The sequence below is a fragment of the Mercenaria mercenaria genome, chromosome 4 (genome assembly GCF_021730395.1).
Source record: "Mercenaria mercenaria strain notata chromosome 4, MADL_Memer_1, whole genome shotgun sequence".
In the NCBI taxonomy this organism is placed as follows: Eukaryota; Metazoa; Mollusca; class Bivalvia; order Venerida; family Veneridae; genus Mercenaria; species Mercenaria mercenaria.
The window spans coordinates 3,898,027-3,923,452 of NC_069364.1; the positions used below are offsets into that span (position 1 = coordinate 3,898,027).

At 33.7% G+C, this 25,426-nt stretch overlaps 1 protein-coding gene across 2 annotated transcripts in view; it reads right to left on the minus strand.

Annotated features, from left to right (window-relative positions):
• The window catches only part of LOC123550852 (uncharacterized), a 62,740-nt gene extending 45,221 nt beyond the window's left edge, over positions 1 to 17,519 (minus strand). Inside the window, exon 1 of one of the 2 annotated variants that reach the window (XM_045339268.2) lies at positions 17,386 to 17,519. The gene's annotated coding sequence lies outside the window, so the exon portion shown is untranslated. The remainder of the gene's footprint in view (positions 1 to 17,385) is intronic. The other variant, XM_053540189.1, reaches the window with a different exon arrangement.
• Between the last annotated feature and the right edge of the window lie 7,907 nt (positions 17,520 to 25,426).

Consider the following 25,426-nt stretch of genomic DNA (forward strand, 5'->3'; position numbering starts at 1 on the left):
GTCTGAGCTGCTCTAAACCTAAATCTCGGTCTTACAAGCGAATGGTATGGAAATTTGACCAGGGTGACTATGACAGTCTGAGACAAGAGGCTGCATCTACTGACTGGGACTACTTTGAACACCATGACATTGATACACATGCACACAATCTGACTGAACACATACTATCTATTTCAAAAAAGCATATACCTAACAAAATAGCCACAATAAGACAAACAGATCCGCCATGGATGCACAACGACATACGCAAATACATCAGAAAAAGAAAACGGGCATATGACAAAGCAAAACAAACGCAAAATGAACAACATTGGCACAAGTACAAACAACTACGTAATAAAACAACCCAGCTACTCAGAAACGCAAAATCACAGCTCTCACAAAAACTGTCAGATCAACTAAAAAATGAAAACCTTAAAACAACAGACTATTGGAAAATCTTAAAAAAATTTATTGCACCAACAACACCAAATACAAACGTACAAACTCTGAACCACAATGGTAATCTTATCACCTCTGACACAGAAAAGGCTAACATATTAAATAACTTCTTCCAATCACAAACTATCTTAAATGACACTAACAAAGCACTGCCACATATACATAACATATCAAATCATCCGCAACTCAGATCAATCACAATAACAGAAGATGAAATAGCTACTACATTAAAATCATTATCAATTGGAAAGGCTTCTGGACCGGACAATGTAAATAATAGAATTCTAAAGGAACTATCGCACCAACTGTCACAACCACTTTGCAAACTTTTCAACAAATCACTAAGCAACGGCAGAGTTCCATCACAATGGAAACTAGCACATGTCAGCGCTGTTTTCAAAAAGAATGACCCTCAATTAGTTTCAAATTACAGACCAATATCATTACTTAGCACAATTAGCAAGGCACTAGAAAAAATTATTCATAAGCGGGTATTCAATTTCTTCTTACAGAATAACACAATTTCTTCTCTTCAGTCTGGATTTGTACCTAATGATTCAACAACAAACCAATTAGTATCCATATACAATACATTCTGTCAAGCTCTAGACGAAGGGAAAGAAGTCCGTGCAGTCTTTTGCGATATCTCCAAAGCTTTTGACCGTGTTTGGCATAGAGGTCTTCTCCATAAGCTCGAGTCTACAGGAATTTCTGGAAGTCTCCTGGAATGGTTCCGAGACTATCTATCAAATAGAAGTCAGAAAGTGGTTCTTCCTGGTGGCTCTTCTGACACAGTTGCTATTTCTGCTGGTGTCCCTCAAGGTTCTATTCTTGGTCCTCTTCTCTTCATCGTTTTCATCAACGACATTGTCAAGGACGTTAACTCTACTATCAAACTGTTTGCTGACGACACAATTCTATACATCATTGTTGATAATCCAACTGCAGCTGCGGATATTCTTAATTCTGATCTTCTGAAAATCACCAACTGGGCGAATGATTGGTTGGTCGATTTCAATCCAAGAAAAACAGAGACTCTTCTTATATCACGCAAACATAACAAACCTATCCATCCTCCTCTCTCTATGAATGGTTTCCAAATAAACGAAGTTGATTCCCATAAGCATCTTGGAGTTACATTTTCGAACGATGGAAGCTGGCGCGAACATATAGAAAACATCAAAGAGAAGGCCTGGAAATGAATAAACGTCATGAGATCCTTAAAATTCATTTTAGATAAAAGCACTTGAAACTATTTATCTATCATTCATAAGGCCACTTCTGGAGTATTCGGACGTTGTGTGGAGCAATATAACCCAACAACAAGAGACAGAACTTGAGAAAATTCAGTTAGAAGCCTGTCGAATTATCACCGGTGCAACAAAGCTAGTCTCATTTGAAAATCTCTACACAGACACTGGATTCGAGCTTCTTAAAACCAGAAGACAAAAACATAAACTCATTCTATTCTATAAAATGTATAATCTTCTATCTTCGGAGTATCTCTCTACACTAGTTCCTCACACTGTTGGACAGGCCTCTGCATACAATCTTAGAAATGCCAGCAACACCAGAAACTTTCAATGTAATACTCAACTTTTTGCTAACTCTTTCCTTCCATCAACTATAACTGATTGGAACCAATTACCAACAGACATTCGAAACTGTCCAACTTTGTCAACCTTCAAAAGAAGACTATTTGCTGATATACACAAACCTCCTTGTCATTACTATATTGGAGATCGCAAATATCAAATATCAAATATCAAATACTGCACTGTAGGCTTCGGACTCACTGTAGCTCTCTTAACGAACACCTCTTTTCCAAAAATATTGTCAACAGTCCTCTATGCTCATGCGGTGAAGCGGAAGACACCTATCATTACTTCTTTCTTTGTCCAAAATATATCATGGAACGCACTGAACTCTTCAACAATATCAGACCACTAACAACTGTTACTTTACACACACTGCTTTATGGTGACACCTCTATTACAAACACACACAACAGCTCAATATTCACGCACATACAAAAGTACATACAAAAAACAAGGAGATTCGAAACATAATTACTATGCACTACCATACTAACCCATATATATTTACACACGGTATACAGACAGAGTTCAAAGCGACCACTCAACTCATTTCTTCTCTAATTTCCTACTTTTCGCCTCCTACCTCTTTTCTTTGCCACATAGACATACACATTTTATAACAATTAATATATTGACAACCTATGACTTTAATGTTATATTATTTCCTATTTTGTTTTTGCGTTCATACGCGTAACGTGGTTATAACCTAAAAACCTATAATAAGAACAAAACAAATGTAGATGAATAAACTGCAAGCAATTTACATTATCAATCACTTTATAAGTTACCGTGATTTAACATGCTAAACGTAAATATTTAAGGAGAGAGTTTCAAATAAGCTTTCAGCTTCCTACTCAATCCTTTATGCTTTTTTTGATATATATATACATGTTGTAAATGAATTGTGATTAATAAAAAATATTGTTTAAACCAACTGAATGTGGCGCCAACTGCTTTTCGGCGCCATAAAAATGTAAAAGGCATTCTGATTGGCTGATCGTAAAATTGGTAACATCACCGGAAAATGGAAGATAAAAAAAAACCGCATGATGGGTTTATAAAAAAACATGCATAACAGGTTCAAATGTATAAAAAGCGCATCTTGCAGTTTTAAAACCGCAAGATGCGTTTTTAAACCGGAAGATGCGGTTCTAAAACCGCAAGATGCGGTTTTTGAGAATTTTGGAACCAGTTCGTACACCATAATTAAAATGGTGTATGCGAAGCACCTTTTTACATAACATATATGAGTAAGTCGGTCGAGGGATTTAATTTGATTTGATGGGTTTAACGCCATTTTTAAACAGTATTTCAGTTATTCAAGGGCATTTACCCAACAAGCGTTCTGGAAAGATCCACTACTTGTACCCCTCCTCCGTAAGAAACTGTCATCTTCCCTACATGAAGTGATACGGTCGGTTGCAGGGATCGATCCCCTGCCCCTTAATCAGTGAGAGATTAAAGTGATTTAAGTCAGCGACTCTAACCACCCTAACATAGAGGCGATCAGTCAATAGAGGAAATTCTATATTCTGTTTGTAAGTACATGTAGTACGTCAATCCTTCGACATTCAATCAAAATTGTCTATGTCAAATGTTTACATTAATAGAGCACAAAACAGTATCTGTTTGTATCAATTTCATGCTTACAAGAATTGCTGAACTTCGATATTAAGTAATATTGTATATTGTAGTTCCTTCTTCATGTTTTAACTAAAATTTCCATCAGGCATTTACAAAGCTGTGCTAGCAGACAATTTTTCCTTCAATTCTGTCTAAGTAAAAGAATTGATTTACAGACACAATATTGCAGACCAACATGCTACATTTGCAGTTGTATTCTACTCGTTCCAATGACAGTTGTTGTGTTCCTACCTTTGAAATATTGTATTATTATACAACTGTATATACACTGTATACATTATATGGATTTAAACTCTAGTGCCGTTTGCTATTTAATCATGATACGTTTCAAAAAGTAAGATATTACAAAATGGTAAAAAATGACGTTCCCAGAGTAGGATATGAACCTATGACCCTCGCTGAGAGTGAAGGCAAATTTGTGTTAAAATTAAGACGAAAACAATAGAGTTATCGAGGTAATTAATTTGAATAAGATAGCACGTAACCTTAAATCAGGAAGAATAACAGTGATAAAGCATTTATTTTTATCCGACAACAGGCTAACGAAAACTTGATTTTCTTAGAAAAAGACTTTTGCGCATATTTGCAAAGTAAAATTTCAGGTTTGATATGTGGAAACAAGAATCAAATATCGGGGAATCGTTCATTCAACCTCCGCAATGATACGCAGTCCCTGATTTTGGCAGGAAAATCGTTATTTCTTGCCTGAGAAAATCGCAGTTAATATTAACAAAGAATTAAAGAAACAGCATTTTTGGTTACCAATATATTTTCGTATAAGAAGTTTTTGTTTCTGTCTTATTTTTAGAAAACCAGGCTTCACTAGTACGTTTACTTTACACAGTTAATCTTTCAGAATTTGTGAGGGTCATAGGTTCGGATCCCACACTAGGAAAATCTTTTTCCCAATTTTGTGACGATTTTCCTTTTTGAAACTGAACATGATTTAATTGCAAGCAATACTTACTAGAGTTTTAATCACGAAAAGGTATATATAGTATAATTACAAAGGTAGGAGAATGAAAACTGAAGAAACAAATGAATTTACCGCAATACAAAGTATATTATATTTTCTATCAAATGCTTTCATGTAGTAATGCTCGTGTAAAAACCATTCTGATCAAGGAAGAGTGAAATGAATCAATCATAGGTATTTTAAATGCATTTGATATTGTTTTTGTTTTATCTAAACTTTTATGCCCTAAGTATTTTCATGATTATGACATATTTGTGTTTCCCAGAAAAAAGAAGTATGTCAATGCTATTAATACCAGTAAAGCATATGTATGTCACTGTCAAAACTAAAATAAATGTACTTGCACCCATAATAAATACAGCGTTAGTGTGTCATCGAATAGGGAAATGTCTTATTTTGTGGTCAGTTACATGAATAAAGTATGAAATAATCTTATATGTAACAATAAATAATGTCGTTATGTATTTGAAAGCTTTCTACTCAATAAAAATCTATATGCATTCCGGGGCATTTTAGGAGCATTTAAGAACACTTTTTTCCACTGCAATTCTATATAAAGTATACCCCTTATGTTCCATTTTTATGAGCTCACCTGTTGAATTGGGAAAAATGATGAAATTTAGTTTCCTTTAAGGTAATTATTTCGAAAAAACAACATTTTCTTTCCTTCTTCTCTTTCTTCCCTATTTTTAGGATTTTCCGGTGATGGGGGGAAGGGGGGATGGGTCCGGACCCCCGGTCCCCCCTCTGCATCCGCGCATGAACTTTTTTGTTTGTATAATTCTAAAAGCGATAGTTTACAAAGGTATAGTAGTCGCAACTTGACCGCGATGGTTGACCTTTGGCTGATTATTCATATCGATTATTTCATTGTAGAAATAAGGGGTGCTTAGGGTAACCGTGTGTATTTATATGGAATTAGTTTGTATACAGTGCAGTATCAAAGTATGTATACTTACATTTTACCAGTTAAAACTTTTCAATACACTAATTTATATTTACACAAATCTATATTTCCATTTTCTCGTGCAGCTCGTGTTTTCACGTACACTCCTTTTCAATATTAGGTTGTGCCTCATTATTGATCGCGGCCGCGATCATATTGAATAGGTCAAGTATATAAGCGCTGGGGAAAATATTTCATGATGGACCTGTCAATTCTTTACTTGTGGGTAAAACAGGTCTCATAAGCGTAAATACGACTCGCTTCTACTGATTATAAAACATACCGTACGATTTGTTGTGAATTAACTGTTGTTGTACTTTTAGTAGTTCAACCGCCACCCTTGTTTAAGAGCAACATTTAAAAAACACGTTTTTTTTTTCATCCTCAAGTAATAAGTAAGTAGACTCGCCCAGTTTAATCAATCTAGAGCGCTTACTTCACCCGATTTACATTCGGAACATTTTCACGCGTTTCGGGCTTTATTGCCTGCGGCCTAAAGGCCGCAGGTATATTGGAATGCAACAAGTAGTGTAGCACATGGGAACTGGGTGATTTCACGTGACTTTTTACCGATATGCGATTGGCTTATCGCATTTGTAGAACGCCGTTTTTGCGATAAAGCTGGCACTCTATATAGAGAAATATTTGTGACCTGAATTCCTCTTTCATTATTTCATATAATTTATTCAAACTTTCAGCAATGATAAATATTGATACCTAGTTGTGCATAAAGGATATTTTAAATGGCTCTTTAGTTTCCTGGATTATTCTCCTTTGTTGTCTTGCTCTCTATGTTAACGAATTCCAGGTGAAGGCATGAATCACATTTGTGATAGCTCTAGTAAAGTATTTCAATAGTCAAGGAATGTGAATTGAGCTTAAATTTATGTTATACATGAAAGGGAATATAGTTATTTTTGCTCAAAACAATAACCTTCATAAATTAAGAAATACATAATTCATAGATCTACCTGTAAATCATGTAGAATGGAGTAATATTTCCTACATTAAAGCGTAATTGTATAATAAAAACATATTGAACTTTCAATTTTTCCAATAATCGGTATTATCGGTTTTTTGACACATTAAATAAAGAAGGATAATTTCGCTTTATTCGCTATATCTTTTAAATGGTTTAAAATAACGAATTTGCTTCGGTGGCATTCGCTGATTTAATCTTTCATCTAAATGATGATATACTTTTAAATGTTGTAAGTTTACGCTTTCGCTTACCCTTTGGACTTTTAATCGTACCACCCATGTTTTCCATTGATGTCAATTGTAAATGTCTATTTTTTGCCAAAATTTAGGGTAAGTTTTGTTTATATATTGTACAAAGTACGAGAAACGGAGAAAAATATCGTTTTTGTTTCGGTGATGTTCTACAGAAAAATTATCGCTCGACTCAACTGTGTAAAAATAATTTAAAACAAATATTTGATTTAACTTACCCTTTGAGTGTTTTATAACATCACTATTACTTTTAAAATGAAGACTCGGGCCGACTCGGAATTTTCCGGATTTTTCCGAATGCGAGCAGTCGACTCGGTATACAGGTAGTTTCCAGTTACGGTAAATTTTAAGTCTTTCCCCAGCCAGCTTTTTAATATTTTAAAGACTCACTCAGTCTTATACCTTTTTCCCCCGAAAAAATATCTTAGAACCGGGGAATAGAATATTATGCAGTGAAATGCAAGTCAGCTACGGTCAGTGACCTACATATGAGACAGTTCAAAAAGAGACTCTTTGGGAAAAGACATAAATTTCGTTTTCAGATACAAAACTCGGAAATGCCAGAATCAAATACAAATTATATTTGACGGTGATCTAGTGGTAAGGTTATCGGCCGCTCAGTCAGGAGAACAAGTGTTCGGGCCCCACTTGGATCATGACCACGTCTTTTCAAATGATATTAGTACTTGGATTGTTTTCAAGGGAACGAGCTCGAGAGCAATTTAAATAAGTGTCAAAGTTTCATCACAGTCGAGCTAAAATAAATTAATATAAACTAAGTACATTATATGTCCTTTCTAATTATTACACAAATGCTAATTAATAATTTGGTGCTTGGGAGGGGACTTGTAATCAAAATTCATTGGAAATGTCGGATCAAAATATCTGTTTCCCAGGCACCATGACGTTATTAATGAGGGTAGAAATAAATATATGAAAACAAAGAGTAAATGACTTACCAGCTCCTAGTTTAAGGGAACGGTTATATCCTCACATACCACCCCGTTTTATCACCAGATACGAACAATATGATAAAAATTAGATAAATATTAACTTTTGAACTTTATACCTGGGATAGGATGAAGTTGATGTTAGTACATCAAGTGCGTAGCCGGTGTATGGGACCCCCCCCCCCCCCCCCCGGTGTTCACAAAACATTTTCAATCTCAGCTGAGTTTGATAATGAAACTTTATTTGTCATTTATATCTAAATAGCATTATCAAAACTAAACTTTAAGTTAATAATTATCTTCAAATGGCTACTTAGTCATATTGAACTTTCAATTTTTCCAATAATCGATATTATCGGTTTTTTGATATATTAGATAAAGAAGGATAATTTCGATTTATTCGCTATGTCTTTTAAATGGTTTAAAATAACGAATTTGCTTCGGTGGCATTCGCTGATTTAATCTTTCATCTAAATGATGATATACTTTTAAATGTTGTAAGTTTACGCTTTCGCTTGTATCCCATATTCAAGATCATTATCTGTTCTGTTTATTGCTTATTCAAGCGACACTTTTGATTTTTAAATTGAATGTTACAATTTCTGAAGTGTGCAGGCTTCCGTACATGAAAACAGGGTACATCGCTCCGTGGGCATCAATCTCTGAATAACTTTGTCCCCCTCTTTCAAGTACATATTTTGCACGTGAAACTTGGGTGTAAGGCACACAGGAAACTGCAAATTTTGCCGTGTTCTACGTTTAAGCTGAAATGATTGTCAGTTCTTTATATCTTTACAATGTGTTTATATATGTCATACTTTCTACTCTGAAAAAATACTACACGTTTGTAAGCTGTTGATGATGTGTATATCCAATAAACAAAACGTATTGCAACTTAACGTCGGTTTTTCATTTCTATTTTCAAAATAAAACTGTATTTATTTCTTATACATAGCAATGATAATTTGAATTATTTCAAACAGATGTCTCGTTCCGCTTTATTAGGCCCAGAAAGAAATGGACAAAATACACAATGTTGCATTTCCTTTTTAGTTAAATATCCTCAGTTAGTTCCCGAGTTTATTATACTTAACAAAGTTATAAATTAAAACAAACGTTTGACTTGACTGTGAATTAAGCCATTCTATTTTCATACTGGTCAATATATAAAAAAGAGAAAAGTTGTTAACATGCGTACACAGTTGTATTTTCTTTATAAGTTTATTGCATATTAACATAGTATGTTTTCAGTATGCTATGATCATAAATGAAACTGAAGTTATTTTTATGGTTATTATATACGTACATTGTTATAGTTTGTGTTGATGTAAAAATGTATATTGCTAAATAAATTTTGAAATATTACAATGTTGCCTTACACAGTTATGTGATAAAATGTTTTCACGGATAAAAAGACCTTTAAGTACTACCTGGAACGACTACATACATTTCTGGTACTACCAACTAAATATGTAAATAAAGACGCAAGGGAAATATATGATATGCACTTTAAGTACTTATTTTCTTTATTATTTGACTTTGAATTTTATTATATCTCAAACTTTACTTTTCCTTCGCTGATGTCACATAATCCCTATACAAGTGTCTTTAATTCGCTTATAACATAAATGCTATGTAGAGTAATGACCTGAAGGCAATAAATATCGATTTTGTAGATGAGGTGACTTATGACCCCCGCTTAATCTCGGAAGTTTACGTAAAATGTACGGGCGATAACGATCATACCTGTTGCATTATCGATTTTTCGATATGAACAAGCACGTTATTCACCCATAAGTTTCTTTTTTAGGCGGAATGGTCACACATACATTAATAACAATTTCTGGTCTGTATAACTTCTGGCCGCAGGAAATCTTTTGACTTGTGTATTTTAATACAAAGGTCAACCATCGGGGTCAAGTTGCGTCCACTATAAGACGTTTATTAAAATACAGCAAATTATAGACGGTTCTGTAGAACTGACAATTTTTCCACAGGATATATCTGTCCGTAACGTGAACATCTAATTATATTAAGTTTTTTTTTTTGTATTTTTCTTTTGCATAAGAATATAAGCTTAATATTGTTTTGTTGTTGGTTTTCATGTGTTTAGTTGATGTCTCACGATCTCCATATTTTGACAAATGTTAATAAACCCGTCGTAAACTACAAATATTTCGGACATGTGCAACACATTTCGTAGCCTATGCTTTGTTGAAATATTTTTGTAACATGAATATCTATACATGGCGATCGCTGAACAAAAACCGCGCGAAAATAGCATGAAAATTCCGTGTTAAGATAATTGCATGAGTTAGTTATGATCTAGGCTTGTTTAAACAGTATTAACAACGTACTGGAGTCAGATCCTTGTGACCTTTTCTTTGATTTGTGGCAGATAATATCACTCAGATAATGTACTAGTGTTATGATTTTTGTGGTCTCTAAATTTGACAAATACTTCATAAATAAAACTTTGTTAAAATATCTCGGCTTTGCAGTATTTATTACTGTTGACATAGATAATTGCATTACTAGTAGACAGCTGATTATATAAAAATCGTAGGAGGTAATGAACATAAAAAATGCAGCCGTTTTGAAAAATGCAGCACAGTAATTTGGGAGGTGTAAGTATATCTACTTTACTTTTGGGAGACCAAAAACTCTGTATTTTATTGCTAAACTGTTGGAGTGAAGTTAGAGGTATGAAACTTATTTCTTTCCCTTAACCAAAAGGAGGCCTTGAGAGACATGCAAACTTTGGCCTTTTAACAATAATAAGCACCTATGTCGGCTGAAGATGAATAAACCCGAGACCCTAAATTAAACGGTATTAAAAAGGCAACATATGCAATGTAAAACTCAATTTTGTACTCAAAGTAACCGCTATTTGGCGGAGACAAATATAAGTTAGTGCGAATATTTACAAAATACATGAATAAAACATAGCTGAAAAATATAATTATTGCATTTCAAAAAAACTAAGGTACTGGCTTTGTGAATGAACAAGTATTGTTCAATCAGTAGTGTTATATGGCCAAATTAAAAGAACTGATTTGGCCGACAACCTTTTTTTTTTCGCTAGAAATTTAGTGTAAAGTTTATTTTCTATCGAAAAATCTTAAAGTACTGCTGTACCTATACAGGAAATAATTAAGATTATTCGATAGCTTTTATTGATATGATCAATACCACTCAATTGTTTTATATATAGATGAAGGTTTGAAATGTTGAAGAATTTAAAAAGAATTGGCTTAATTATGAAATCACACATAATCCCCAAACAGGGCACAGGAACCGTGTGAATCCCGCTGAAATACCAGTGACTGTTCGGGTGCCCCTACCTAACCCTATAAATAATACATAGCAAGTTCATTGAAAATAAGTATTCATGCCGGATTTAAGTTGCAAGTCATAAATTTCAGTTTACAGGTAACAGGCCGTTTGTATACCGAATAAATTACCACAAGTAAACTTAAAATGAAGAAATAAATGATATCAATAATTTAGAAGAATTGACGAAATATAAATAAAGATATACATGGTATCAAGAATTTAAAAGAGGTAACGAAATGCAAATAAAGTGGAAAAAGTATATTTATTCGAACAAAATTTGTTCAATATATTCATATTGCTTTTCTTTTAGCGGGTTCAAACGATCTTTTTAACAACTATAGCTGTAGTGGTGTCATCTGTCAACATATTGCATTAACCGTTGCGAATTCTTTATAGATCTAATACTGACAGATATTTCCGGAAAAAGCAATGCATATATGTTATAAGCACTGCTTGAAGTTGAAAGTTTGTAAAATGAATATATATTGATAGATCATAAATAAACTATATTTTTTGAGTGATGCTCCTGAATATTATAATATATTCAATTCAATATTTCTATTATCAAACATTTAATTAACATGGAAATAACAGCGAAATGGTGAAACGATAAGCCGGACAAGATATTCGGAAACACAGATATATAATATCGTCTTGTGAAGGTGAAAACATATATAATTGGTAACTCATTAATTATCAACATTATAATTTCACCCATGAGCTTAAAATGACGAAAACATGTGTTAGATCAGTGATAATGATTTAAACCTTGGAGTGTATGAACTACGAGTTGTATACAGGTCAACTGGGGAAGAGCAGAAAATTGCGAAGGGTACACACTCTGGTAAAATTCTAATTGTGTGTGAGATATGTGTATGATTAGAACCTGCAAACCGGGGAATAAATTTCTATCGCTCAGAATAGGCTCAAATTTCGAGAGATGACTAAGTTTAAGGTCAGGATTAACATGGCATTGTTAGATTGAACTGGGGAATTCCCCGGTTCGTGGCGTATCCCCGGTTTGTTGGTGTGTATTCATACGAAATTACCCAGTTGGCTATGTTTACAAACACACACACACACACACACACACACATAAAAACATAAAAAATTCTCTCACTCAGCTCGCGCCATGTTTTTCTGTAACAGTATATCAGCACAAATTTCACTGTTAAGTCAAGATATTTAGATAGGAACGAAGAATATTTAAAACGATACTGTTCCCAAGTTTTGTGTAGAAAAGAACTAATGAAAAAATTGTCCAAAATGGGGCTTAACTTGTTATACGCCCGAAGGGACGTATTATGTTATGACGCTGGTGTCCGTCTGTCTGTCTGTCCGTTAGCAATTTTGTGTCTGTCCGTTAGCAATTTTGTGTCCGCTCTGTAACTCTTGAACCCCTTGAAGGATTTCAAGGAAACTTTACACAAATGTTCACCACACTGAGACGATGTGCAGAGCGCATGTTTTGGATGTCTCGCTTCAAGGTCAAGGTCACATTTAGGAGTCAAAGGTCATATCAGTTTGTTTCGTGTCCGCTCTGTAACTCTTGAACCCCTTGAAGGATTTCAAAGAAACTTGACACAAATGTTCACCACACCAAGACGACGTGCAGAGCGCATGTTCCGGATGACTTGCTTCAAGGTCAAGGTCACACTTAGGGGTCAAAAGTCATATCAGTTTGTTTCGTGTCCGCTCTGTAACTCTTGAACCCCTTGAAGGATTTCAAAGAAACTTGGCAGAAATGTTCACCACATTGTAACAATGTGCAGAGCGCATGCTCCGGATGACTTGCTTCAAGGTCAAGGTCACACTTAAGGGTCAAAGGTCATATAAGACTTTGCTTTGTGTATATTGCTCTGCATTGCAGTGCTCTTGTTTTTATTTGGCAGATCTCATTTTTGTACTTACAATATTTTTTTTTTAATTACTTCCCTTTTATGTTACTATAAATAGCTTATTTTGAAACTTTTTTATTATTGGCCATAGGGAAAAACCGAGACCACTTTTCTGTGGTACAACATGGATGGTACCTCTAATTTTAAGGTGTATTTTTACATACTTGTACCTGATAAGGATTTTTTTGTAGACTTTGAATATTTTTTTTGTGGACTTAGATTTGTTTTTTGAAGTTTTCCTTTTGTTGTTCCAGTCCTTTGGGGCTACAACAGTCAAGTTCTTAAAATTTTGCTCCCATCCTATGATGTAAGCCTTCGGGCGTATATTGCCCCGCTTGGCGGCGCTCTTGTTCTAATTATTTCTGAAATTCTACAAAAATATTAACGTATGTTACTTACTCTTTGTCGTTCAACTATGATTTAGGTCTGTGCACTGACTGTACACATAATGTTTTCGTCTGATCATAAGGAGAAATGATTTTTTATTTTTATTTTTAATATACACTGAATGCATGTACATCCATCTGAAAATATAATATAAACAGGATATTTAACTATCAATAACTTCATTGCTTCTTTTCCACACAAAACTTGGAAACGGTAACATTTTAAGGGAAGTTTCATGTTTTAAATTTACGGGGTTTTTTTTGGAGTGTTTTTTTTTTTTTGCGTTCCTTTTCTTCGGAAAGCCAAAACAGTGATTGTTCGCCATTTATTTTTCGGGGGTTGGGGGTGAAATTCAGCTCATCGCTTATCAAAATAGTACGCACAAACTGTAAAGAAAAATAAAACAACAAAACTTGATGCTGAAACAAAAACATCAAAATTGGTTGAAAAATGACAAAAGTTATGACAGTTTTTGTGCTCCAATGCTGGTTTTCATACCTTGCTTTGAACTAAGCATCAATAATTGTTACAACTGAGAATGTTTGGTAATTGAATATTGTTTTTTTTTAGGAGAAAATAATCCAAATTCGATACAAAATGACGTTATTTTCTCAACTGGGAGGCACCTGGTCCCATCCCCCAAAAGAGCAAGAAAAAATATTGCAAACTTCTTAAAATAGCTATTAATATTACAAAGTTCGGATTAAGCAGATTTATCTTACACAATAACTGGATGAACAACATTGTTATTGATATTTTTGTACTTCAATACATGTTAGAAGGTCGAAATTACACGTACTACTGACTACAATAGTATTAAAGATGACTGCGCCTCTCACGATGTCTGCGGCACCATCGATATGCCTGCGGCACTGGACTGAAAAGTCGGCAGAACGAAGGGATATGCCTTTTCCTAGGCATGTATTTTATCTCAATCCATCAGATATCATGTATTTATATGATATACTACAGAAATACATCATTCCTTTCCCAGCAGGAGGTGAAATGACTCGGAATATTCACTGCTTTTGTAATTTTCACGTTACTGTATCCGATGAAAAACACGCGCAAAATAACAATATTACATATTTGTTCAAAAACTGGGCATGGATTTGTCGGCAAGACACAACTACATCCCGCTGCATTCCCCGATTTCTAAAAAGTTTTTACTGTAAAAAGACAATAACCAAAAACATTCAATTTTACTCTCCTCGCTCGTTATTTTTGTAAACATCCTGCGCAATGCCTGCGCCGTCGGAGGTGCGATGCCTTCATTTCAGTGCGGCACATTTTGTGCCGCAGGCAACGTTTCATACCCGTGAATACTGTTTGAATACAGCAGCCATATTGAATTCAACTTCGACAATGTTTTGACTTTCTGATATTTTTGTAAAAAAAATAACATTGAAATAATTTCTTACCTGCGTAAAAATCAAAAATCATCCTCTTGAATAAACCAGAACATGCTTTATTTCCATATTATACAACATTTGACTCAGACAACTACTGTACATGTCCAAAGCGCTGAAAATTTCACTTCCAGTTCCAGACTTTAAAGTTTTTAAAATTTACACTGATCCAAGAATTATAATTAACTGATTCAAGAATAATAATTAACACAAACACTTTTGCTAATACTTAATAAATGTGCATGCCTTAAATAAGGCATAAATCAAGAATAAGTATATTATATAAATATCATATGGCAACGTGTGTGACATTGATATTGTCAACCCGAGGGCAGAATGTCACCCGAGGCGAAAGCCGAGTGGTGACATTCTGTTTCGAGGGTTGACAATATCAATGTCACACACGCTGCCATATGATATTTATTTTATTATACCGAACAAAATTAAGTACATAAAAAAGTTTAAAAAAAAAAGTTTTTAATTCATTTTATTCAACTGTTTTAACTTTTGTCTGAATCGTCTGTTTACACATTAAACAGTGACGTCACTACTATATGTGTACAAGGGAGGCAATCATTTCATGATTTGGCTGAAAACATTGAAGCAGTTATTTGCCTTTATATGACATTCAAAATATCAGCGCGGTCACATGACCTGACAGTCACTTTCGCTCGGTCACGTGGCAAAAAGTTTGAAAATGTGTTTGATAGTCATAATATCTCTTTTATGGGTAATGGGATTTTATCATTGTAGACAAAAGTGAGGTATAATAACATACATTGTCAAGTGTATTGTAAACCTTTCCAAGAATTGATCCATGTAAACATTGTGATGTCATGATGAACGTTTCACAATGACGTCATTCAGTGCTATTGCCTGTGTGATAAAATTAGAGACAACCATATTCAAGGAAATTTGTTGAGATTACAGAATCTATTTAGAAAAAAGTTGTGCAACATCGAAACTGGACTCGGTAATAAAATTCAATCTGGAAGGAAACTGATGTAAAAAAAACTAGTCCGTCAATATGGGAGGAGCTTAATTTTGATATCAGGTCAACAAAATAAAATATCAGGCAAGTGATATCAGGCACTTTGCATAGTAGTTGCATGATAAAATATACAAAACTGTGAATACTAAAACAGCGCTTTACTTAAGGAAAAGATAAACACTTGAGAAGATGTGGTCGACTTGTGATTGGGGAAGTTAACAAACGTAGTCAAGTGAACCTTCTTTTTAAATCACGTCCGTTTGTATCTTTACGACTAAAAACATCTCTTACGTTTTTCCATTTTTATTTTCACTAACCTCATACATATAACAGCAAATACCGTAAAAAGTTGTACAAATTGCTTGCATCTGTGCCTGGTTACGAGTTACGCCGTTTTTCATCCTTTTTAAGATATATAGTTCTTAGTTTAGTTTCAGTGACATTTTGCACGTATTCTTAATACTGTTTATAAACATTTCTTTGGTTAAATACATATTTCATGGTAGTCCAGTAGATTAATAAAGAATAGAGAAAAAAAACCATAAAATTGTTGTATGACACCTTGTCACCATTGCGAAAATTATTTTTTATCAGCAAATGTTTAGCTCTATGCAGCGGTATTAATTTTCATAAAATAAATAACACGACTGCGGAAATTATTTTTTTATCAGCAACTGTTTAACTCTATGCAGCGGTGTTAATTTTCATAAAATAAATAACACGACTGCGGAAATTATTTTTTTTATCAGCAACTGTTTAACTCTATGCAGCGGTGTTAATTTTCATAAAATAAATAACACGACTGCGGAAATTATTTTTTTATCAGCAATTGTTTAACTGCAGCGGTATTAATTTTCATAAAATAAATAACACGACTGCGGAAAATATTTTTTTTATCAGCAACTGTTTAACTCTATGCAGCGGTATTAATTTTCATAAAATAAATAACACGACTGCGGAAATTATTTTTTTATCAGCAACTGTTTAACTCTATGCAGCGGTGTTAATTTTCATAAAATAAATAACACGATAAACACCTTTCTTATCCTATGTACAGATGCTCTAAGCAAGCTTGAACATTTTGGCTTATGTGGTTCCAATACGCTTTATAGAGAATAACAGGCTACTGTCTTTTGATATCAATGTTATCAGGTCGAGGCTGATATGGGCTGGAAGGGGTGAGGGAACCGAATCAGGTCAATGACATGGCCCCGTGTTCACAAAACATGTTCAGTCTCAGCCGAGTTTGATAATGAAACTTTATTTGTCATTTATATCTAAATAGCATGTTTAAAACTAAATTCTAAGTTAATAACTATTTTCAAATGAACTTTCAGTATTGATGCTCAGTTTTAATTGGAATTAAGTCTTGAAGTTTTAGTAAAATTACAATTACAATTTCAAGCTCAAACTTAGTTGAGACCGAAAAATGCTTTGTGAACACGGGGCCTGATAACAAAATAAAATATCAGGCAAGTGATATCAGGCACTTTGCATAGTAGTTGCATGATAAAATTTAGAAAACAAGTATCTAAGCACTAAACATTTATCAATTTATTATATAGAAATAACATACCATTCAACGCTACTTCTAAATTCGTTTCATTCTTCTCATGTCAGCTTAAATCTTTTTACATTAGTCTGATGTTTAACATTTTATCCATACCATTGTACAAAGTTTGTATTGTCAAAATACATGTATACAAACAACAAAAATCGCGGATGACAGTCCTCTCAAACACGGAAGTAAACTTTGATTTTTAAAGACACGTTAACTGTACCACCAAACGAGTCTTAATAATAGGTAATTGTTCAGATATTCACATGCAGAAGGCATAATAAAATGTCTAAGGTTTGACAATGGGCTATTCCAGGTTATATTTTTAATTCTATTAAATCAGACCCCCACGAAACGAAGAAAATTCTACCAGAGAAAAGACCAAGGTCCTTACTCGGACTGGAACCCCGAACCTCATGATCCGTAGGCGGGCACTCTGACCACGTCGCTAAATTGTTAACCCAACAGCAAGGCTGTTGGAAGTGGCCGATATAAATTTACTATCATTACATAATTTTTGGTCCATTTCAAAGGGTGGGCATATCTGAGCGGGGTCTGCCCTTGGTGAACTCTTGAAACAGTTTGTCCAAGGGGTCTTTTAGGGCAAAATCCCTTCCAATCTAATATATCGAAGATGCTATACAAATACAACACTTGGATAAAAATAAGTCTTTAAAACATTTTTTAACCATAGGAATATATGATGATAAATGTAGTTATAATTAGTGAATGACAAGTTGTTGTATGAGTGGGTGGATGAGTGAAAGACTTTTTGGTAGATATATACTCAGCGTCACTGAAAAGTTACCACCCTAATGGCCCTTATATTTTAAAAATCGCATTGGACTGTGTTAAAAGCATAACACGACTACAATTTGACGCAACTGAGACGTCACTGGTGTAAAGATTTGTCAAATTCGATTAACTCCATTTGAGGCACGGGCTGCACGTGCAAAACGACTTTTTCCAGCAATGTCAACATGTACGAAAATTCTATCGCAAATCATTCATCGCACTTGAAAGTTAGTCGACAGACTAAAACGAATACGTTAAAAAAAACAGAATATCCTTGCTAAGAATGCCACGTTTAATGAAGGCACGGTCAACGCCATCGTGCCATTGGCATGGTTGACGCCGAACTTTCATGTCGTGAAATTGCACGTCGTATGTGCTGTTCTCACCTGACAGTCATGAAATGGGTTAGGAGACATGATCAGACAGGGTCTATGAGTAATATACCGCGCACAGGCCATGAAAAAATGACGTCGATATAGTATAAAAAAGAAAATAGGTATATATTAAGTAGTAACTTTTCAATGACGCCCAGTATATTTATATAGGTGTGTGTCTCAGTGACGACTGAATTAAGCAATATGGTTCCGCTTTAATGCTTACCTGGCAAATGGTAGAAACAAAATATTGTTCTTGAAAATTATAAAGTATGGGTAATCTGTCTAATCACATAGTGAGACTAGTAAGACTAAGGAGCAGCTGCCAATCATGCTGACATGAAATTAGATTAAAAGGATGTATCTAAAACAAAACAAAGGTGAACACATAAGACATAACTTGCGTATTAATAAGAATGCTATTTTTTATTTTGAAATCCCCTGTCTGTAAAAAGTTGAAAATCCTTTTGTAAATGAACTGATTAGCTACTACTCCCTAGATCAAAGTAAGACAATATGTTAGCTAAAATGTACTACTGACCCTTATTTACATTTATTCTAAGAAATACTAAATTCATGTTCTGTTGTACAGTTTCTTTCTCCTTTCAAGTAAAATATGAAAGCAGGATTTGGCAGATATATATACAAAGTTTTCATCACTGAAAATTATAATCATTTTCTCATCATCAGACATATATATATTTTGATTAAAGAGTGCTTAGCACTAGGACTGTCGGTTCTTGATTTGTTTATGAACAGTTAACCATTTATTTTATTTATCTTATCTTGTATGCCTAAGGTGGCAATATTTAACTGTATACAAATACAAGTTCAAACCTGAAACTCAACAGGTAAAATCAGAAGTGTGACAAAGAATTGCATGTAGAAATGAATTATCACATTGTATTCTTAGTGAATATATTTTAACATCATTACATTACATTTAGATACAAGTTATTACTTTAGGCCACACCAAACTGATAAGTTGTTCATCGGATTTTTTTCTCTGAAAAATTTGAGGCGGCGAGCGAAAAAATAATTTAAATATTTTTTTTGGTTTTTGAGAAAATCAGGAGCGAGCGAAGAAATATATTTGTCTTCATTTGGCTCTCGACTGACTAATAAAAACCTTAAAATAGAATGTATAGCCCTTTTAAATTAAAAAGTAAGTCCCCAGGGATTGAAAAAATTTAACCCGCAGATGCACAACGAAGCGAACTCGTGAAAAAAGGTGATAACATTGTCATACAGTACACTGTAATCAAATATTGAATCGAATATTTACTGCTATGAAAATGTAGCATTCTTAGCTGACTTTACAAAGTTTTTGATACATCAAATATCTATGTGAGTGTTGCTAGATCTATTAAAGCTTCTGATTTGAAACTTAGAACAGTTATTTACTGTCAAAGTCTACACCAGGAGAAACAATACTCTTAAGTCTGAATCTAGACAGAGTTATGCCCCTTTTTAACATACAATATTTTTAATTAAGTTTTATATAATGACCAACAGCTCTGTACTTTAATAGCTTCTGACTATTATGCCCCTTTTACTGGCAAAGCTCTGATTTAGAAAAGTCGAGCATGATGTCTTATGTACAGCTCTTTTTTCTAACTTTAAACTTTCATAACATATTAAATTTATTGAAACAAAGTCTCAATTAAAGTCTGAAATGGAGATTAACGTGCATTAACATTAGTCTACTAAATGACTGGAAAATTTGAAAATCAAAACTGTCCTGAAAACAACTCGTAATGTAAATTCCTTACCCCACCAACTTTCGTATGCAAATGCTGATCATTTGGACAGGAAAAAACAGAAAACAGATAAGTGACATGCATCAATAAGTATTTACCCTTACCAAAATAATGTAGATTGGTGTTATCAAACAAATTAGTATGTTTTTCTTCATCCAGTTTTCAATGAAATAAATCGATTTTTGTAGTACGTAATTTGGTAAACATTTGAAGAAAATGGCGTAACTGCATAAAGGGGAAATAACTTTAATGCAACTAAATATAAGTATTACGATTTATTATAGACGATGTGTGCGTAGTATGTATTTATTTTGATTAAAATCCATTTGAGAACAATCTGGGACTGGAAGTATAAGCATTTATACACTTTAACGTCCGTAAAAAGTAGTGCACCAAAAAATTTTGGATTGATTTTTTTCAATGGGGCGAGCGCAAGCCAAAAACAAAAAAAAATATGTTTTTTGTGTTTCTGAAAATATACGAGCGGCAAATCCGATGAACAACTTTTTAATTTGGTGAGGCCTTAATTAATATTTATGACAGAAAATACAGCACAAGTGAAGTCCCACAATACTATAATCTTCTGAGTCAGAGAAAGCCATGGCCTAGATACAAGATTTCATTTACAGTCAGACCTCGTTGGTCTTGTAGTGCTGGGCACATATTACTTTAAGCTGATTGATATTTTTCAACCATTAAATATATCGACTTACTTTTCAATTTATTGTGACCCCCAAACGTTTGTGGTCAGTTTTCAATAATTCATAAAAAATGTTTTAATCTACTGTCTGCATGGGAAAGTGCACATTACACTGCTGTTAACACAAACTTAATTTAGTACAAAAACTGCTTGACAGTACTTGTCTTATGACTTTGATTTACCTAGAGAAAAAGCTGTATTTCATTAGATAAAATACATTTGTTGTTGTTTTTATATCTTTGCCTAGGTTACAACAGTCATGAAAAAGAAATTAACTAAACAGGAATCAACTATTCATCAATAATCAATACAAAAACATCTGTAACAAACTACCTAAGTAGTTTTGATTCTTTTTTAATGTATTACATGTAAAATACAGCAATACATGAACTGTTTGTTAGCTAGCAGAAAGCTATTTGAGCCGCGCCATGAGAAAATCAACATTGTGGCTTTGCGACCAGCATGGATCAAGACCAGCCTGCGCATCCGCGCAGTCTGGTTAGGATCCATGCTGTTCGCTAACAGTTTCTCTAGTTGCAATAGACTTTGAAAGCGAACAGCATGGATCCTGACCAGACTGCGCAGGCTGGTCTTGATCCATGCTGGTCACAAAGTGACTATGTAGGTTTTCTCATGGCACGGCTCATTTCATTTCCTAATCTTAATTCAAATAGACAGTTCTGTTCACAGGAAATGTTATGATATCAGAGTGGTCAATTTATACTGTAATGTTTAAATAGTGTTGTTGTTTTAATGTGGTTATTCCATAATATTGCAAATCTATATGACTTAAAGATCTCCTAGCTTGCTTGGAAATTGAAAATTCCAATATGTTTTCCAATGTGGACATTCTGTGTCAGGTAGCTCAATTGGTTAGAGCACCCCAAACATGTAAGTACAATGTTATGGGGAGGTTTCAGGTTCAAATCCTGATCTGGCACTTGTCCTCACATTTATAAACTCCAGTTTTGTCAAAAATATATTGACAAATATTCAAAAATATATATTGCTCCTTCAATTTTATATTTTCCATAGGGGAGTATGGTTTAAAAAGTGTTTCAAGCATCTTGGAGAGCTGAAGTGAGCAACTTTTATCAGGGAGGCTCATTACGCACTGAAAAGCCAGTGATAACTAGAAACCATGCTTCATGTTGAAATCCTCTAAAAGCATGTATTCCTTTTTGTTTTATTTTGATATTTTGACCCCATATTAACTTTAATTCTTTGAATAGTCAAGTGTGCTGTCAACAGACAGCTGTTGTTGAATATTCATTTCCTAAAAAAGTCATAATCTAAACAAGTCTGACATTTTTCAATAAATCTTTTTATGGCATTTAAGCCTAATGTCTTATAGTTAACATCTTCGCTAAGGCTATTTATGTTTTCAAAGGTATTTATTTCATAATAAAAATTGATAGATCTATCTTTAGTTAATGACCTGAACTATTTCTTTTATCACCAAGGACTTCCAATTTTTATACATAATCAGATTGTGTATTGTTTGAAAATTATGAAATATAACACTATAAATTAATACTTTGAACAGTCTTAGTCATACTTAGAGTGCAAAGTACTAAGAAGACATATACATATGAATCTGATGTTAAAATATAGTAAAAAGAAAGAGATGTGTAAATTAGGTTACATTTACTTGGAGCTCTTTGTGATTAATTCTGTTTTAATAATTTAAAAGGAAATTTTGTATTTTAAACTGAATAACTTAACAATTCTATTGGAATGGTAAAACTCACAATGAAAAGTTTAGAAAACCCTTAACAGGAGATGTGTGTGTTTTAATGAAAACAAACACATCAGAAGCATTGTTGCCAATCAATGACAAAAGAAAGTATGCAATTGAAACACTAACATCCAGCATCTTCTAAGACAAACTATTACCTATTCACAATTCATGGTGTATACATTAACTGATTTAAATGATTTTACAGTTTATTTATCCACCTCAATTTTCTCAGGTATTTGAATTCCCCAGAATAAGTTGCCAATAACTTCTCTGTCTGGTGTCATAGGTTATCCTCAAGTGATCTAATCAATGTAAGACTAGTATAACTCACAGCCTAACAATGATTAATTAAAAATTCCCTTTTAATCAAATGATGATAACCTGTGATGAATCATACAATATATCCTTTAATATACATGTATCCAGCAGAATGGTTAATCCAGCAGTTCAAAGAAATAAATTCAATAACTATCAGTAGATTTCAGATGATTTATTTCTACATCTCCCTCTATGTTCAATCAAATTGTTCCGAGAAGGAAATAAAATGAAATGGAAACACTGACGCTTATCAAATTTAAAGTATAATTATCAATAAGTAGAAGTACGTTATTGCATGGAGGCTGCCATTTTAAAGTCATGTGACTGAAAGTAGTCCAAGATGGCGCCTTATTATGTCAGAGGTCTATTGCGTAGCATGAAGGCCGAGGTTATCAGATTGTTGATACAGCAAACTGAGGAGTGTTTACAACCTCAACACTTGATATTTAAAATCACTACTTTTCTTTTTGATTTGATGCCAATAACATATTGAACAAAACCGAATGTTATAATGACAACTTGTGATCCTTTCCCAAGTGGCTATCTTATGTAACTAATGTTCTGGGATAGGACCACGTCTGTTACTATTTTTAGCGTCGATTCAGGTAAGTTTTGTAACGATAATGTCATTATTTCTATATGGATTTTAAAAACATATGGCACAGCACAGAATAAAATAAAAGGGCTTTTCAGACAACACAATATTTTTTACATAAACCTTTTAGATTTTTCAAATATTCAAAGATAAAATGGCAGTAAAAGTTTATGCACAGGTCAAGTTAATCATTCTTGAATTTACAGACCTTTCCAAGTAAAGATTTTGCCGTTAATGTATAGACGTGTGATTCACTGACCTCCGCAAATGGGTATAGTAAACGGTCAAATACTTGTAGCGATCAAATCGGTTTCCACGACACAAGCTCTTTAAACTGCAACATTTATTCGTTTATATTGAATATTCAGTTTCAGTTATAAGCTGCATTGAGAGTACATTTTTCATGCCTGATTTTATAACACTGAAATGCACATTGTTTTCTGTCTTATAAAATGTTCTTTAACAATATTCAGAAAGCAGTTAAATAAAAAAAATTAGATATGTGATTGTTACATTTTTTTAAAAAAATATCCATCTTAAATGTGTGCACATCTCAAACGAATGTTCGTGAAAATTTCGTAGACAGAAAAACGCAAACTCACTTGCGTGTACTCGTCAGGGGCACCCATGGCGGAGATAAAAAGTCACAAAATGACTCGCATTCATTAGGATACTTTCACCTGATACTCAGAGCAGATCAGCAGACTCAGTTTTCGCGTAGGTTCTGATGCCTATTAAACAGTTTCTAGGCCGATGAAGAAGCCTATATGTGCATACTAACTTAGAATGTTGTGTTAAATGACTCTCCCTGCTGAGGCCTGGGGTCTTCCTCCACCGCCAAAGCTGGAAAGTCGCCATATTACCTAAATTATGTATACCCTTCGTATGCCTTGTTTTGAAAATGTTACCATTAAAATCTACATCTATTAAAAGAAGGAACGTTTTCCGTGTGGCAGTTTTAAGACAAGAGAGTTTACCACACATATCGCAATAAATTCGTTGTAGAGACCTAGAAACATGATGTTCTCACTAAATGATCATATTCAATGTCATGCATTAGTGATTTCAAAATTAAACATTAGAAATTGCTCATAATCAGGTCTAAATTATCTTATTATGAAATATTTCATTTATTTCCAATATATTTTGGCAGAACTTTAAAAAGTGTGCGTTTTCAAAGCGTTTTTATGTATAACCAGATATTCAATTGGTAGAGCAGTCACAGACTTAACCTGTGAAATCCATTATCTTGTTCAAAATGGCTCTGGCTAAACATTACCGAGTTTTACTTTTGTACTTTACTGCATTCTCCCAAATTCAATTCCAAAATGAATCTGTTCTTGCCCCGCAAGTAAGTCGACATGTCAAACAGATGTTAAACTAAACTGGTATACCTAAAGTTTACACATTGAAGATTAATCCTCTACTAAGGTCTCATCACACATCGGTTTGTTATGATCAATCAAATGATAATGAGTTGGTATGTAATAATAATAACAATAATAATAATGGTAAACAAGTTGTTCATTTATAAATATTTACAAAATGAAATAAATGAATTGAAAGTATTCCTTAGTATTTCTACTTTATCACTCAAGGCTTTTGATTGTTTTACTTTATCGTAGATAAACACTGCGTGATACAGTATATGACTTACTCACTCTTGTTGTATTTTCTGTTCTATTCTCGGCAGCGTATAGGATACCAGTAAAAAATGCTTAGCCCTTACCCTGCTAAATTTCTGTCCATTTTTCATTTTGGACAGTACCATTAACT